Source organism: Anolis sagrei, chromosome 1 (assembly GCF_037176765.1).
Source record: "Anolis sagrei isolate rAnoSag1 chromosome 1, rAnoSag1.mat, whole genome shotgun sequence".
Taxonomy (NCBI): Eukaryota; Metazoa; Chordata; class Lepidosauria; order Squamata; family Dactyloidae; genus Anolis; species Anolis sagrei.
The window spans coordinates 330951518-330968028 of NC_090021.1; the positions used below are offsets into that span (position 1 = coordinate 330951518).

At 43.1% G+C, this 16511-nt stretch overlaps 1 protein-coding gene and 1 long non-coding RNA gene across 2 annotated transcripts in view; both read left to right on the forward strand.

The window, feature by feature from the left end:
* The first annotated feature begins 1569 nt into the window (after nt 1–1569).
* LOC137095838 (uncharacterized) lies at nt 1570–10490 on the forward strand. The gene is made up of 3 exons (XR_010909005.1): nt 1570–1674; nt 6219–6301; nt 10359–10490. It is a non-coding gene; the product is annotated as an uncharacterized lncRNA (long non-coding RNA).
* A 27-nt stretch (nt 10491–10517) lies between these two features.
* WDR89 (WD repeat domain 89) overlaps nt 10518–16511 on the forward strand; it is a 28939-nt gene continuing 22945 nt past the window's right edge. The window contains exon 1 of the mRNA XM_067463048.1: nt 10518–10585. The gene's annotated coding sequence lies outside the window, so the exon portion shown is untranslated. The remainder of the gene's footprint in view (nt 10586–16511) is intronic.

The following is a 16511-nucleotide window of genomic DNA, read 5'->3' on the forward strand; positions in this document are numbered from 1 at the left end:
TTTCGGGGGGGGGGGGCTGAGTCTGAGTGAAAGAGGGTCTAGCCTAGCAAACCTTTTGTATCATTACCCCAATACCCCCATTCATATGGGATATATTGAGTATGGTGATCAGATCATGATATGAATAAACATAACAGTTTAAATAATGCACCAGTAAGGCCTTTTCGCGAACCACCATGAGAATTTCGGGGGGGGGAGGCAGACTTTAATATCCCAAGAAGCAATGAACAATAAGGAATGAAGAAAAAAAAGTATTCTCCCAATGAAATATGGGTGGCATAATATAGATGATGTTTCCTTCTTCTATATCAGTGTTTCTCAACCTGGGGGTCGGGACCCCTGGAGGGGTCGTAAGGGGGTGTCAGAGGGGTCACCAAAGATCACCAGAAAACACAATATTTTCTATTGGTCATGGAGGTTCTGTGTGGGAAGTTTGGCCCAATTCAATTCTTGGTAGGGTTCAGAATGCTCTTTGATTGTAGGTGAACTATAAATCCCAGCAATTACTACTCCCAAATGTCAAGGTCTATTTTCCCCAAACCTCACTAGTGTTTAGATTTGGGCATATTGAGAATTCGTGCCAAGTTTGGTCTAGAGATCCATCATTGTTTGAATCCACAGTGCTCTCTTGATGTAGGTGAACTACAACTCCCCAACTCAAGATCAATGCCCACCAAACCCTTCCAGTATTTTCTGTTGGTCATCGGAGTTCTGAGTGCCAAGTTTGATTTAATTCCATCGTTGGTGGAGTTCAGAATGCGCTTTGTTTGTAGGTGAACTATAAATCCCAGCAACTACAACTCCCACAGGATAAAATCAATACCTTCCCTCAATCCCACCAGTATTCAAATTTGGGTGTGTTGGGTATTTGTGCCAAATTTGGTCCAGTGAACGAAAATACATCCTGCATATCAGATATTTACATTACGATTCATAAGAGCAGCAAAATTACAGTTATGAAGTAGCAATGAAACTAATATTATTTTTGGGGGTCACCATAACATGGGGAAGTGTATTAAGGGGTCGTGGCATTAGGAAGGTTGAGAACCACTGTTCTATATGATGCTGGAATTCTCACTTGCATTCATTTTGCAGGATTTTGCAAGACCTTTGAAAGCAAGCGGCCCAATTATGTCTATGGCACTGAATTAATTTGGAAAGAAAGTGGACAAAATATGGACCAACCAATAACAACCTTGATAAGGATCAAAATCTTGTCTTAAATTAACCCTAATTTATTTCTGTTTATTTATTTCACACTACAATAAGATAAACAGTTGAACAGCTCCCCCTGGCGGTCGCTATTGAGAGCAGCGCTCACCGCTCTGCGCATGCGTGTGCCTCTCCAGTGCCTTATACTTCATATACCAGCTCTCCCGCTGTCGTCCAAAGGGGTTTGTCTCAAATTTATTCAGAGTCTTACAGACATTTCCGGCTCTCAATCGAAAGCGCGGGATGGAGTTTAAATGAGGACCGGAAGTGTTGAATGCATGCTATTTTGACTTGATCTAGAGAAAGGAAGGACTAGCTTTTCGAGTGACCACGCCCCTCTTCCTTGCTTGGCCAATAGAGTAAAGCGCCGTTCTCATAGCCAATGGGAGGCCTTTGCTGAACCCGGAAGGAACGCTGGACACGCGGGGAAGCTGACTGCGCTTCTTTTAACCCGGGGAGGAGGTAATACACGTGTTTGTTGCGCGTTGCACGTGTAAATGGGTTACTTTCTGCCTTGTCTTTGTTTTTTTGTTTTTTAAAAGAGTGTGATAAAATTCTTTCCCGTGGGAAAGGGTTTCTTTAGCCTTTATAATAATACAAATTCACATTTTTGTTGGATTGCACGTGCCAAGGTGAGGAATGCTGGGACATGCAGCCCAACAACATCAGGAGGGCCATGTGATTCCAACTCTAGAAAGATGTGAATGCTGTAAATGTAACACCGGAGTTGTATTAATGCGTATCTAGAGTGACTAATGCAGTTTGGCACCACTTTAATTGCCATGGCTCAGTGCTTTGGGATCCTGGGAGTTGTAGTTTGGGGAGACACCCAGGCAGACAATTTTGGAATATTTGGGTTTTTCCAATATTTCAAAATTTTGAGAGATGTTCAACCTGTAATATGATAAGGGAAACTGAGGTTTCAATGCTGTAGAATTGGAAGAGTTGGAAGAGACCTCATGGGCCATCCAGTCCAACCCCCTGCCAAAAAGCAGGAAAATTGCATTCAAAGCATCCCCGACGAATGGCCATCCAGGCTCTGTTTAAAAGCTTCCAAAGAAGGAGCCTCCATCACATATTGGGGCAGAGAGTTCCACTGCTGAACAGATCTCACAGTTAATAAGTTCTTCCTAATGTTCAGGTGGAATCTCCTCTCTTGTAGTTTGAAGCCATTGTTCCGCGTCCTAGTCTCCAAAGAAGCAGAAAACAAGCTTGCTCCCTCCTCCCTGTGGCTTCCTCTCACATATTCATACATGGCTATCCCCAGTGGCGCAGTGGGTTAAAGCACTGAGCTGCTGTGATTGTTGACCAAAATGTCGCAGGTTCGATTCCTGGGAGCGGCGTGAGCTTCCGCTGTCAGCCCTAGCTTCTGCCAACCTAGCAGTTCGAAATCATGCAAATGTGAGTAGATCAATAGGTACCGCTCCGATGGGAAGGTAATGGCGCTCCATGCACTCATGCCGGCCACATGACCTTGGAGGTGTCTATGGACAACAGTGGCTCGTCGGCTTAGAAATGGAGATGAGCACTACACTCCAGAGTCAGACATGACTGGACTTAATGTCAGGGGACAACCTTTACCTTTTTATCATGTTTCCCCTCAGCCTTCTCTTCTTCAGGCTAAACATGCCCAGCTCTTTAAGCCGCTCCTCATAGGGCTTGTTCTCCAGACCCTTGATCATTTGAGTCGCCCTCCTCTGGACACATTCCAGCTTGTCAACATCTCCCTTCAATTGTGGTGCCCAGAACTGGACACAGTATTCCAGGTGTGGTCTGACCAAGGCAGAATAGAGCATGGGGAGCATGACTTCCTAACCAAGGCAGAATAGAGGGGTAGCATTACTTCCTTAGATCTAGACACTAGGCTCCTATTTATGCAGGCGAAAATCCCATTGGCTTTTTTTGCTGCTGCACCACATTGTTGGCTCATGTTTAACTTGTTGTCCACGAGGACTCCAAGATCTTTTTCACACGTACTGCTCTCGAGCCAGGCATCCCCCATTCTGTATCTTTGCATTTCGTTTTTTCTGCCAAAGTGGAGTATCTTGCATTTGTCACTGTTGAACTTCTTTTTATTAATTTTGGTCCATCATCTCTCTAATCTGTCAAGATCGTTTTGAATCCTGCTCCTGTCCTCTGGAGTATTGGCTATCCCTCCCAATTTGGTGTCATCTGCAAACGTGATGATCATGCCTTCTAACCCTTCGTCTAAGTCATTAATAAAGATGTTGAACAGGACCGGGCCCAGGACGGAACCCTGCGGCACTCCGCTCGTCACTTCTTTCCAAGATGAAGAGGAAGCATTAGTGAGCACTCTCTGTGTTCGTCCACTTAACCAATTACAGATCCACCTCACCGTAGTTTTGCCTAGCCCACATTGGACTAGTTTCCTTGCCAGAAGGTCATGGGGGACCTTGTCGAAGGCCTTACTGAAATCCAGGTACACTACATCCACGGCATTCCCCGCATCTACCCAGCTTGTAGCTCTATCGAAGAAAGAGATCAGATTAGTCTGGCATGACTTGTTTTTGATAAATCCATGTTGACTATTAGAGATGACTGCATTTGTTTCTAAGTGTTTGCAGACCGCTTCCTTAACAATCTTTTCCAGAATCTTGCCCGGTATCGACGTGAGGCTGACCGGACGGTAGTTGTTTGGGTCGTCCTTTTTTCTCTTCTTGAAGATTGGGACCACATTGGCCCTCCTCCAATCTGCTGGAACTTCTCCCGTTCTCCAAGAACTCTCAAAGATGGTTGCCAATGGTTCCGAAATGACTTCCGCTAGTTCCTTCAATACTCTTGGGTGTAGTTGATCTGGCCCTGGGGACTTGAACTCATTAAGAGCGGCCAGGTATTCCTGGACGACTTCTTTCCCAATTTGGGGTTGGATGTCCTCCAATCCCTCATCCACTCCATCTTGCTGAGGTTGAAGACTCTTTTTGTGAAAAGACCGAGGCAAAGAAGGCATTAAGTAGTTCTGCCTTTTCACTATCCCCTGTCAGCATTGCCCCATCTTCTCCTCGAAGAGGTCCTATCGCCTCCACAGTCTCGTTACGGAACCCTTCTGATGGCACTCCTCTCGTTACTTCTTTCCAGGATGAAGAGAATTTTGAGAGATGCTCAACCTGTAATATGATAAGGGAAACTGAGGTTTCAATTCTGTACATTATTTCCAGAATTTTGTACATGTACAGAATTTTTCAATTCTGTACATTATTAATGTAATATTTTACATTATTTCCATGTAAAATCTCTTAAGAATAATTACTTATTCTTAGTAGACAATTTTATTTATTTATTTATTTATTTATTTCTGGCATTTCTATCCTGTCTTTCTCACCTCCAAAGATGGACTCAGGAAAGCTTACAGGAGGCAGTCATTAGATGCCAAAAAAAAATCAATAAAAAACCATTAAAACACATAGTTACAGTTAACACAGTTAAAACAATTATAAGCATTCAATTAAAAACAGTTTAAGGGTTACACGTTGCTGTGGCCCAGTCTGGTGATCTGGAAAATAAAGTAATGAGAAAGTGTTGGTTTCTAATATATGTAATTTCCTTATGCTTGTGGGTAAATACCATTTCTTGCTGTTTCTTTGTCAGTGTTGATGTGGAGATTGTCTGGTTTGCCCATCCTGGAACATATCATTGTCCTTCTTTAAGGGTACCTTTCAAATCTATGATACTATATCTGTGTGTGTGTGAATCATATGTATGTATGTATGTATCTATCTATCTATCTATCTATCTATCTATCTATATCTATGGCATGATGGCTCTTTGTCAGGAGGAGTTTGATTACGTTTTCTTGCCCTGATGAAGGGAGTTGGATTGGATGGCCTTAAGTATTTTCTGTTGGCCATGGGGGTTCTGTGTGGGAAGTTTGCCCCGATTTTGTCGTTCGTGAGGTTCAGAATGCTCTTTGATTGTAGGTGAATCCCAGTGACTACAACTCCCAAATGTCAAGGTCTATTTCCTCCAAACTCCATCTGTGTTCGTATTTGGGCGTATTGAGTGCTTGTGCCAAGTTTGGTCCAGATCCATCATTGTTTGAGTCCACAGTGCTCTCTGGGTGTAGGTGAACTACAACTCCCAAACTCAAGGTCAATGCCCACCAAACCCTTCCAATATTTTCTGTTGGTCAAGGGAATTCTGTGTGCCAAGTTTGGTTCAATTCCATCATTGATGGAGTTCAGAATGCTCTTTGATTGTAGGTGAACTATAAATCCCAGCAACTACAACTCCCAAATGACAAAATCATAATTTTTTGAGTGATGGTCACTCCTTGTGTTGTGAGATGTTTTGTTGCCGAATTTGCTGTGATTTTGTTCATTGGTTCTTTTGTTTTTAAGGCACTGATTATGCACAGAGCATTTATAGATATATAGACTGGATGAACTAGACAGGGGACACTGTTGTCGTTAGTATTGCTGTGTCATCATCTCTTATGTTTAGCATGGCCTGGAGCAGCAGCTGTCAGTCTGATATGTTCGGGATCCTGTCTCCTCTTGTTCAAGTGGATTGGAGAAGTCGCTTAGCCTTTAGCTGAACTGAACTGGACTTAATCTGCATCTCCGAGTTTTCATGAGGACAGACCTGAGTTGCCTTCTGCACCAAAGATGTTCCATTAATGATTGAGCCTATCCCTATCTCTCCATCTCTGGCAGTATTTTTCCCTCAACCTTTCAGCCAGATCTATCGCTTCCTTGTTGTTTCAAAGTCTCCTCTTATTGCCGAAATCACTCCTATGTTTTGTTTATGGTGTGGCGTGTGCCTGGAATATTTACGAATGGCCATGATGAGATGGTGAAGCCTGCCATCAAAGTGCCTGATATGCACAGAAATCATACTTGGGATCAGCAAATTGCTTTGATATAGATAAGAGAGAGATTTGCTTATCATAATTGGGACAAACTTTAATGATTGAGCATGGCAAATGGTTGATTGGCACGTCAGTTGCTATATTCATGCCTAAAGATCTTAATATTCCTATTTTTGTGTAGGATTGGAGAAAACATGAGGATGAACGCTGAAGATTACCCTTTTGGTTAATCCGTTATATTCCCATTGCTTGCAGATTGGAGCAGTAAGTATTGTTGGAGCATGCAGGGACTTACTTACTTACTTACTTATGCGATCCCTCGTTTTCCGAGGAGGATTGTCTTCCAATATTCTTGTGGGTCCGTAGGTGGCTGTGGAGCCCTATTCTTGCTCTGCATCTTCTTCCACAGTGAGGGCGTTGGTTTCCAGGTGGAAGGCGGTCTCGGTCGGGGTTGGTTTGACATGCCTTCCTCTTGGCACACTTCTCCCTTTCGCCCTCCATTCATGCCTCTTCAAATTCTGCAGCACTGCTGGTCACAGCTGACTTCCAGCTGGAGCGGTCAAGGGCCAGGGCTTTCCAGTTCTCAGTGTCTATGCCAGAGTTTTTAAAGTTGGCTTTGAGCCCATCTTTAAATCTCTTTTCCTGTCCACCAACATTCCGTTTTCCGTTCTTGAGTTCGGAGTAGAGCAACTGCTTTGGGAGACGGTGGTCGGGCATCCGGACAACGTGGCCTGTCCAGCGGAGTTGATGGTGGAGTACCATCGCTTCAATGCTGGTGGTCTTTGCTTCTTCCAGCACGTTGACGTTTGTCCGCCTGTCTTCCCAAGAGATTTGCAGGATTTTCCGGAGGCAGCGCTGATGGAATCGTTCCAGGAGTTGCGTGTGACGTCTGTAGACAGTCCACATCTCACAGGCATATAGCAGGGTTGGGAGGACAATTGCTCTATAAACAAGCACCTTGGTATTCCTATGGATGTCCTGGTCCTCAAACACTCTCTGCTTCATTTGGAAAAATGCTGCGCTTGCAGAGCTCAAGCGGTGTTGTATTTCGGTGTCGATGTTGACTTTGGTGGAGAGGTGGCTGCCAAGGTAGCGGAAATGATCAACATTTTCTAATGTTACACCATTAAGCTGTATCGCTGGCATTAAGCATGCAGGGAATCAGTGTGTGTGTGTGTGTGTGTGTGTGTGTGTGTGTGTGAACTGCAAAATAAGATGCATGAAGCTGATTGGTCAGGCAATGCCCAGGATGATGGCTGAGCCTGGAACTTTTAGACACTGTTTTATTTTTGTTCAGGCTCAAGCTGTGCAATTGCAGAGAGACAGACTGATTTACTTCTTGGCTGCTGAAAAGGTCCCTCATATGGACAAAGAAATACAATTTTAATTCTCTCTGAAAGGACATTTTGTGAATTGATGCAACTGATCATATTGTACATACGTTCTGAATTAAGACGAGTAAACTACTTGTTCTTTATTGTTCACCTGCATGACATATTTTCTTTCTCAGTCTCCCCCAGCAAGGCAGTGTGTGGGCTGATCATACGTGAACTACATGTGGTTTATTTTACATTATGCCACAAGTATTTCATTAATGTCAAAGGTTATTCATTTCATTGACCAAATAATCCTAGGGTTGGAAGGGACCCTCGAGGGCCATTTATGTGCATCATTTTACATAAATAATTAACTACTGGGTTGTTGTAGGTTTTTCAGGCTATATGGCCATGTTCTAGAGGCATTTTCTCCTGATGTTTCGCCTGCATCTATGGCAGGGATCCTCAGAGGTAGTGAGGTCTGTTGGAACTAGGAAAAAGGGTTTATATATCTGTGGAATGACCAGGGTGGGACAAAGGACTCTTGTCTGTTGGAGCTAGGTGTGAATGTTTCAACTAACCACCTTGATTAGCATTTGATGGCCTGGCAGTGCCTGGGGCAATCTTTTGTTGAGAGGTGATGTCCTTGTTTGTTTCCTCTCTGTTTTGCTGTTGTAATTTTAGAGTTTTTTTAATACTGGTAGCCAGATCTTGTTCATTTTCATTGTTTCCTCCTTTCTGTTGAAATTGTCCACATGCTTGTGGATTTCGATGGCTTCTCTGTGTAGTCTGACAGGGTGGACACAGCATATTATTTGAGAACACAGAAATGCTGGACCACTCTAACAACTACCATGTTAGACTACACAGATAAGCCATCGAAATCCACAAGCATGTGGACAAATGCACAAAAACATATATAGCAGAGTCTCAGAAGTGTTCTTTCAGTTGCCCAAAAGAAACGACTCTCCCTTAAAACATCTTAGTTTAAATCATGCTCTCAAGAGACCAAAAATAAAGTAGCCTTCGTTAAAATAACATAATTGATTTACTCATAAGCTTCATGTATTCAGCATATAGGTATATTTCTTATCAATCCAGTTACAGATAGGATTTGTAGTAGTTTCTCTGTGCGGATAACACAGGGCATCTTTCTTACAATCAACAGTCCAAAGTGTAAAGCATCTCTCTGGTCTGAGAATCTAATGGCATTTCTACATTCTAAAATGCAGTCTGAGATCTGAATAGTCCCAGATCTGATCACATGAAGTCCCTCCCACAACATAGGGTTAAGGAAAAACTTCATGCCAATACACACATATACAATATTTATTTATTGTTTATTTATTTCATATATTTATATCCCGCCCTTCTCCCCACAAGGGGGACTCAGCGCGGCCTCACATAAGCATCAGAGGATGCCAACAACATAAATACCATAAAAACTACAACTCACAATAAAATCATTTTAAAACATTGTACATCATCAATAAAATTTAACAATAAATTTATAGATTAATGTGCCAGTAAAACCAAGCAATCCGAATTATATACAAACAAATTACTAGAATGGGAGGTTTGTAGATGGTTGCGATTTCCAACAGTGGAAAGAGTGAAGTATAGGAACACCTTGTTCTAAACGTTTTACCAAAAGGAATATGCAATAATCCAGTTTTTAAAACTTCAGAAAAACACCTTTTTGGTGGAGAGAAATAAAAGAAAAAGCTTGTTTCTCAATTTTCTCCCATTTTTAAAACTTATAAAATGTATACAGTCAGCACTCTGTATCCACGGGTTCTGCATCTATAGATTTAACCATCTGGCTACCAAAATCTGGCTACCAGTATTTAAAAAATTCTAAAATCAGGACAGTAAGCAATGAACAGGATCCCCCGGTGGCGCAGTGGGTTGAAGCACTGAGCTACTGAGCTTGTTGACCGAAAGGTTGCAGGTTCAAATCCGGGGAGCGGCATGAGCTTCCGCTGTCAGCCCCTGCTTCTGCCAACCTAGCAGTTCGAAAACATGCAAATGTGAGTAGATCAATAGGTACCGCTCTGGCGGGAAGGTAACGGCGCTCCATGCAGTCATGCTGGCCACATGACCTTGGAGGTGTCTATGGACAATGCTGGCTCTTCAGCTTAGAAATGGAGATGAGCACCACACTCCAGAGTTGGACACGACTGGACTTAATGTCAGGGGAAAACTTTTACCTTTACCTTTAAGCAACAAACAACACTCAGAAAATGGGAATTCCAGACAGGAATCAATCAGGGCCAGCTAACACCTCCCAACAAAGGATTCCCCTAGGCAGGAAGCAGACTTTGAAGCTGCAGGGCCATTCAGTGCTAATCAAGGTGCCCAATGGCAACATTCACACTAGCCTCAAACAGACAAGAGTTTTTTCACCAACCCTGGGCATTCTACAGATATATAAATCCCACTTGTCTAGTTTCCAACAGACCCCTCAATCTCTGAGGCTGCCTGCCATAGATGTGGGTGAAATATCAGGAGAGAATGCTTCTGGAACATGGCCAGGCAGCCCGGAAAACTCACAGCAACCCAGTGATTCCAGCCATGAAAGCTTTCCACATCACAATGTGAATGTCATTCCACAGATATATAAGCCCACTTTCCTAGTTCACTACCTCTCAGGATGCTTGACATAGATGCAGGTGAAACGTCAGGAGAGAATGCCTCTAGAACATGGTCATATAGCCCGAAAAAACCTACAACAACCCAATGTCAAAATATGTTTGGTCACCTACTGCCATCTGCTGGCGTATTGGAGAATGACATAGACTTCCCACCATCCTCCATGTCACCATTTAAAATAGATGGTTGTTTATATGTTTTGCTAAGTTGAGTTTGTATCCGGTTGATGTCCTTGGAGTGGCTCGTGCTATTAATAAAACAGAATGTATTATGGGAAACATTGAAGTCGGAGCAGGAATAGGCAAGTCCTCGGGTGCCTGTCTCGCCGCATCCTCTTCTTTTTCTTCCTGCAGGGCATTTGAGAAGTCGGGAAAGACATTCTGTATTCTCCTCCCTTCATAAGGACTGAATTATCTTAGATTTTGTTTGGGCATTTTCAGAAAACCAATGGCATTTTTGGAAAACAAGAAGCAATCTTCAGATTATTGCTGGTTTTAGAACAAGTGGCCAGGATGTTCGTTTGGGCAAGTGTGGCTCACTGAATGTGCTGCAATTGCACCCCCGGTTTAAGCTGCGAAAGGTAGTATTATTTATTATTTATTTATTTGGGGTTCTTTTACCCTGCCCTTCTCACCCCGAAGGGGACTCAGGGCGGCTTACAAAAGCAAGGCACAATTTGATGCCTGCATCATAAAAACAATCAAACACAAAATTACATCAATACACAGTTAACACCAAATATACATTATAACCATAAAATCAATAAAATCAATAAAACCAAATACAAACCCAGTTTCTCCTCTTACATGGTCAGCGTTCGCTACTCATAGATCTAGTTTTACGTTCCACTTCATCAATCCTGCTGGTCTTACTCGCCTGGTTGTCTGATTTAATTGCCGGAGTGCCCAAAGGCCTGGTCCCATAACCAAGTCTTCACCCTTCTCCTAAAGGCGAGGAGGGATGATGATTGCCTGATTTCCCCCAGGAGTGAGTTCCACAGGTGAGGGGCCACCACTGAGAAAGCCCTGCTCCTCGTCCCCACCAGCCTCACTTGTGACAATGGTGGGGTTGATAGCAGGGCCTCCCCAGATGATCTCAGACTCCGAGGTGGGACATAGAGGGAGATACGTTCGGACAGATACACTGGACCGGAACCGTACAGGGTTTTGTAGGTCAAAACCAGCACCTTGAATTGTGCTCGGAACTGAATCGGCAGCCAGTGGAGCTGGCACAGCAGTAAACTAACTAACTTAGGAGCAAGGGTGTATCAACACTGCGGAATTAGTGCAGTTTGACACCAGTTTTAACTACACAGGCCAGGATTCCATAACATTGAGCCATGGCAATTGAAGTGGGGTCAAACTGCCTTAATTCTATAGTGTAGATGCACCCAAATCAGTCCAAGGCGATTTGTATCATATCAATTCATAGCTCACTTTCTTGGACTTTCCACTGAATTGGTCCCAGATCATAGTATAGTTTTAAATGTGCACGATACCTTGTTTAATGTTTATGCTATTTGTGCATGTGATTTATTTTAATTGCTTTATATTATACCTGTTATTGCTTATATTGCTTGTATTGTTTGTATTGCGGGCTCGGCCTCATGTAAGCCGCACTGAGTCCCTTGGGGAGATGGTAGCGGGGTATAAAGTATTATTATTATTATTATTATTATTATTATTATTATTACGGGATGGGACCAAGCTAAGGATCTTATTAGACAACGGATCCTGGATATAGGGAGGAGGGAGCAAGCTTGTTTTCTGCTTCCCTGGAGACTAGGACGTGGAACAAAGGCTTCAAACTACAAGAGAGGAGATTCCATCTGAACATGAGGAAGAACTTCCTGACTGTGAGAGCCGTTCAGCAGTGGAACTCTCTGCCCCGGAGTGTGGTGGAGGCTCCTTCTTTGGAAGCTTTTAAACAGAGGCTGGATGGCCATCTGTCAGGGGTGATTTGAATGCAATATTCCTGCTTCTTGGCAGAATGGGGTTGGACTGGATGGCCCATGAGGTCTCTTCCAACTCTTCGATTCTTTGATTCTATAGAACAACAATCAGACTTAGCCTGCTCTCCAGCATTCAACATTAGCGAAGATAACTGATATCTCATCGCTCCCATGGCTTACTTAGCAAACCTGGAGGTGCCTAAACACCGAAGAGCTTTCACTTTGGCAAGATGCCATGCCCTTCCATTGGCAGTACTGGAGGGGAGGTACCGGAAGACCCCTGCCCAGGAGAGACAATGCCCATGTGAGTCTGGCTACATTGAAACAACCGAACATGTGCTCCTCCAATGTGTATTCTATGGAGACATTAGAGCTAATCTCATCACTCCATCGCTTTTAAAACACCCAGGGCCCACTGAAAGATACCACACCTTCGTACTGCTCTCGGACTCCTGCTCTGCGATAACCCATAGTGTTGCCAAGTTCTGTGCAGCAGCAATTAACATTAGACGGTTGATGACTGACTCCGCTAGGCAACTTCCTGCTGGGAATACAGCTAGAGTAATTTGTAATAACTGAAATGCTGTAAATCAGGGGTCCTCAAACTAAGGTAATTTATCCGGCCCTCGTTCAGGGTCAACCTAAGTATGAAACTACTTGAAAGCACACAATAACAACAACAATCCTATCTCATCAGCCAAAAGCAGGCCCACAGTTTCCATTGAAATACTAATAAGTTTATATTTGTTAAAATTGTTCTTAATTTTAATTGTTGTATTGTTTTTAAATGTTTTTGCACTATAAATAAGATATATGCAGTGTGCATAGGAATTCATTCGTATTTTTTTCTAATTATAATCTGGCCCACCAACAGTTTGAGGGACTGTGACCTGGCCCTCTGTTTAAAACGTTTGTGGACCCCTGCTGTAAATGCTCCCCTCTCTTCCATCTTTAGAGCCTCCCAGTGGTTTGATATTTCCTATAAGACGCCCCCCCCCTCCTTTTAGACTCATACCTGCACTTTCACCTGTAAGTTTAGTTTGTTTTTTAATCCAACTCTTTTATAACATGTTTTTAATCTGCTTTTTATCTGACCTACTTGGGAACTGCGATTCCCTTCCTTAGGCACCTGGGCTCCATTCTATAGTGTGCTGGTCATAGACCGTAATAAATCATTCAGATATATATATATATATATATATATATGGCTTGGGTAACCACGGAAAAATTTGGTTCTAAACTCGTTTCGTTTTTTGGGGGGGCCCTTGCGTTTCGTTTTTTTAAAGAATTCCGAAATTTTCCTTTAAAAAAGTTCGAAATATACGAAATTTCGTAAAATTACGAATCGATTCGTCAATGGCGGACGCGATTGCACAATATGCTAAAAAACCCTTCAAATGGGACAGGGGGAACTTCTGAAGCTTCCTTTTCCCTCTGTTGTTGACTGTTGGTGTGATACTTTATTTTTTATCACTGATAAAACAAACAACAGCTATAAAACTTGCACCAGATATATGGAAATAATTACGAAACAATTACGAAACAATTTTGAACCAATTACGAAACAATACGAAATAAATTGGAAAAATTGTTTCGATTTTTAATTACTCCTCACAGTAGTCCTGCATGGCTCAATATTGGATCGTAAGCTAATTTAAATACGAATTAATAACGAATTACGAAATTAACGAACGAAACTGCCCAAGCCTAATATATATATATACACACACACACACACACACATTATATATGAATACATACACGCACACCTGTCATTTATGAGGTCCCCTGTTTTGCAAGACGGGGGAAAAAGTGCGTCTTACAATTGATGAAATACAATATTTTTATTTGTAAGCCACTTTGACTTTGATGTTTAGGGAAGCAGAACCATTTATCTGTGTTTGAAGCCAATGTGAAGCCTGGCCTTTGCTTAACTTGCGCATTAGGAGCCAGCAGGTGCCCGGTAACCTTTTTACTCCTTTCTTCGAAGGCAAGAGTGCCGCCTGTCTCCGTGACCGATTCCAGCGGCGCTGAGCAAATTGGTTGCCAGTCGCGTCGCTTCTTCAGGTTCCCATTGCCTTGGAAACCTGGCTTATATAATAAATGTGCATTAGTGGGGGGATTGCAGGATCACTGGAAGGCCCAGCTGGGGAAATAATTCGATGCAGAAAATGAGTCACGCTCTCAGACTTTTTTAAGGATCGTGGATTTTTTTCCCCAGGAGGGTGGAGATGTCATTGCCAACCTTAGGGATCGTGTTAACCTGACGGTTAAAGCAATTCTTTCCTGGAAATAGTTCAGCAGGTCTCGAAACTCTCCATTGGTGACCTTTCCAAAAATGGCATCCAAATGTCAGGCAACTTTTCTTTCTAATTTTCCCTTTGTAGTGGTGCTGTGTGTGTGTTTGTCTTCTAAACTCTACGGGGGAATAGGATGGGGAGTGCTGCTAAGTTCAAACTCCTGAGTGGTTTTGAAATTGAGGATTTGTACTTTTAGGGCAAGAGGCTCTTTCCCTGTTGTTTGAATCCATTGCTTATGTCCTTGGGTGTATCCTCTCTGTAGAATTAATGCACTTCGACAACACTTCAAATGCTGTGGCTCGATGCTAAGGAATTGTGGAGTTGTAATTTTACAACAGGCAGGAGCAAACTTCGGCCCTCCAGGTGTTTGGACTTCAACTCCCACAATTCCTAGCAGCCTACCAGCTATTAGGAATTATGGGAGTTGAAGCACAATAATCCCAATTAAACAGCTCAGGGGAAGATCTCAGGGGCTCACATGTCTTTACACTAATGCACAGAGCATGGGAAATAAACAAGACGAACTCCAACTTTTAGCACAACACCACAAATATGATATCATAGGGATCACTGAAACCTGGTGGGATGACTCCTATCGCTGGAATGTAGATATCGAGGGGTATAACCTCTTTCACAGAGACCGAACAAAGGGGAGAGGAGGCGGAGTAGCCTTATATGTCAAAAACTCTTATGCTACAGAAGAGATTCAAGACAGCAATCTGGGAAACCAGCTTGAAATCATCTGGATAAGAATCAAGGGAACTGGGACTCAAAAAGATGTCGTTGTAGGCGTCTACTACAGACCCCCAAGCCAGGAGGAAGAACTTGATGAAGTCTTCTGCCAACAGTTGACCAAACATGCACAGAGAAGAGATGTAGTAGTCATGGGCGACTTCAACTATCCTGATATTTGCTGGAAAACAAACTCGGCCAAGAGTACAAGGTCCAACAAATTCCTCGCTTGCCTTGCAGACAATTTCATGGTCCAGAAGGTAGAAGAAGCAACAAGGGGATTGAATACTCTTGATCTCATCTTAACAAATGCAGAGGACCTGATCGATGCGGTCGAAGTGGTAGGATCCTTAGGGGCAAGTGACCATGTGCTCCTGCAATTTGAGGTACAAAGGAAGGCCGAAACTAAGACAAGTCAAACCCGCATTTTGGACTTTAGGAGAGCTGATTTCCAAAAAATGAAGGAAACGCTGAGCAGCATTCCGTGGACACAGATACTAAAAGACAAGGGAGTTAAGGATGGATGGGAATTTCTCAAGAGTGAAATACTCAAGGCGCAATTGCAAACTGTGCCAACAAAGAGAAAAAATAGGACAAGTGCAAAGAAGTCAGAATGGATGTCCAAAGAACTTCTAACTGTGCTAAGACACAAAAGAGACATGCACAAGAAGTGGAAAAAGGGAGAAATCACCAAAGAAGAATTCAAACAAATAGCCAACACCTGTAGGGAAAAGGTCCGCAAGGCTAAAGCAAAAAACGAGCTCAGACTTGCCAGGGACATTAAAAACAATAAAAAGGGCTTCTATTCTTATGTCAGTAGAAAAAGGAAAAACAAGGAGGCGATAGGACCTCTTCGAGGAGAAGATGGGGCAATGCTGACAGGGGATAGGGAAAAGGCAGAACTACTTAATGCCTTCTTTGCCTCGGTCTTCTCACAAAAAGAGAGTCTTCAACCTCAGCAAGATGGAGTGGATGAGGGTTTGGAGGACATCCAACCCCAAATTGGGAAAGAAGTCGTCCAGGAATACCTGGCCGCTCTTAATGAGTTCAAGTCCCCAGGGCCAGATCAACTACACCCCAGAGTATTGAAGGAACTAGCGGAAGTCATTTCGGAACCATTGGCAACCATCTTTGAGAGTTCTTGGAGAACGGGAGAAGTTCCAGCAGATTGGAGGAGGGCCAATGTGGTCCCAATCTTCAAGAAGGGAAAAAAGGATGACCCAAACAACTACCGTCCGGTCAGCCTCACGTCGATACCGGGCAAGATTCTGGAAAAGATTGTTAAGGAAGTGGTCTGCAAACACTTAGAAACAAATGCAGTCATCGCTAATAGTCAACATGGATTTATCAAAAACAAGTCATGTCAGACTAATCTGATCTCTTTCTTCGATAGAGCTACAAGCTGGGTAGATGCAGGGAATGCCGTGGATGTAGCGTACCTGGATTTCAGTAAGGCCTTCGACAAGGTCCCCCATGACCTTCTGGCAAGGAAACTTGTCCAATGTGGGCTAGGCAAAACTACG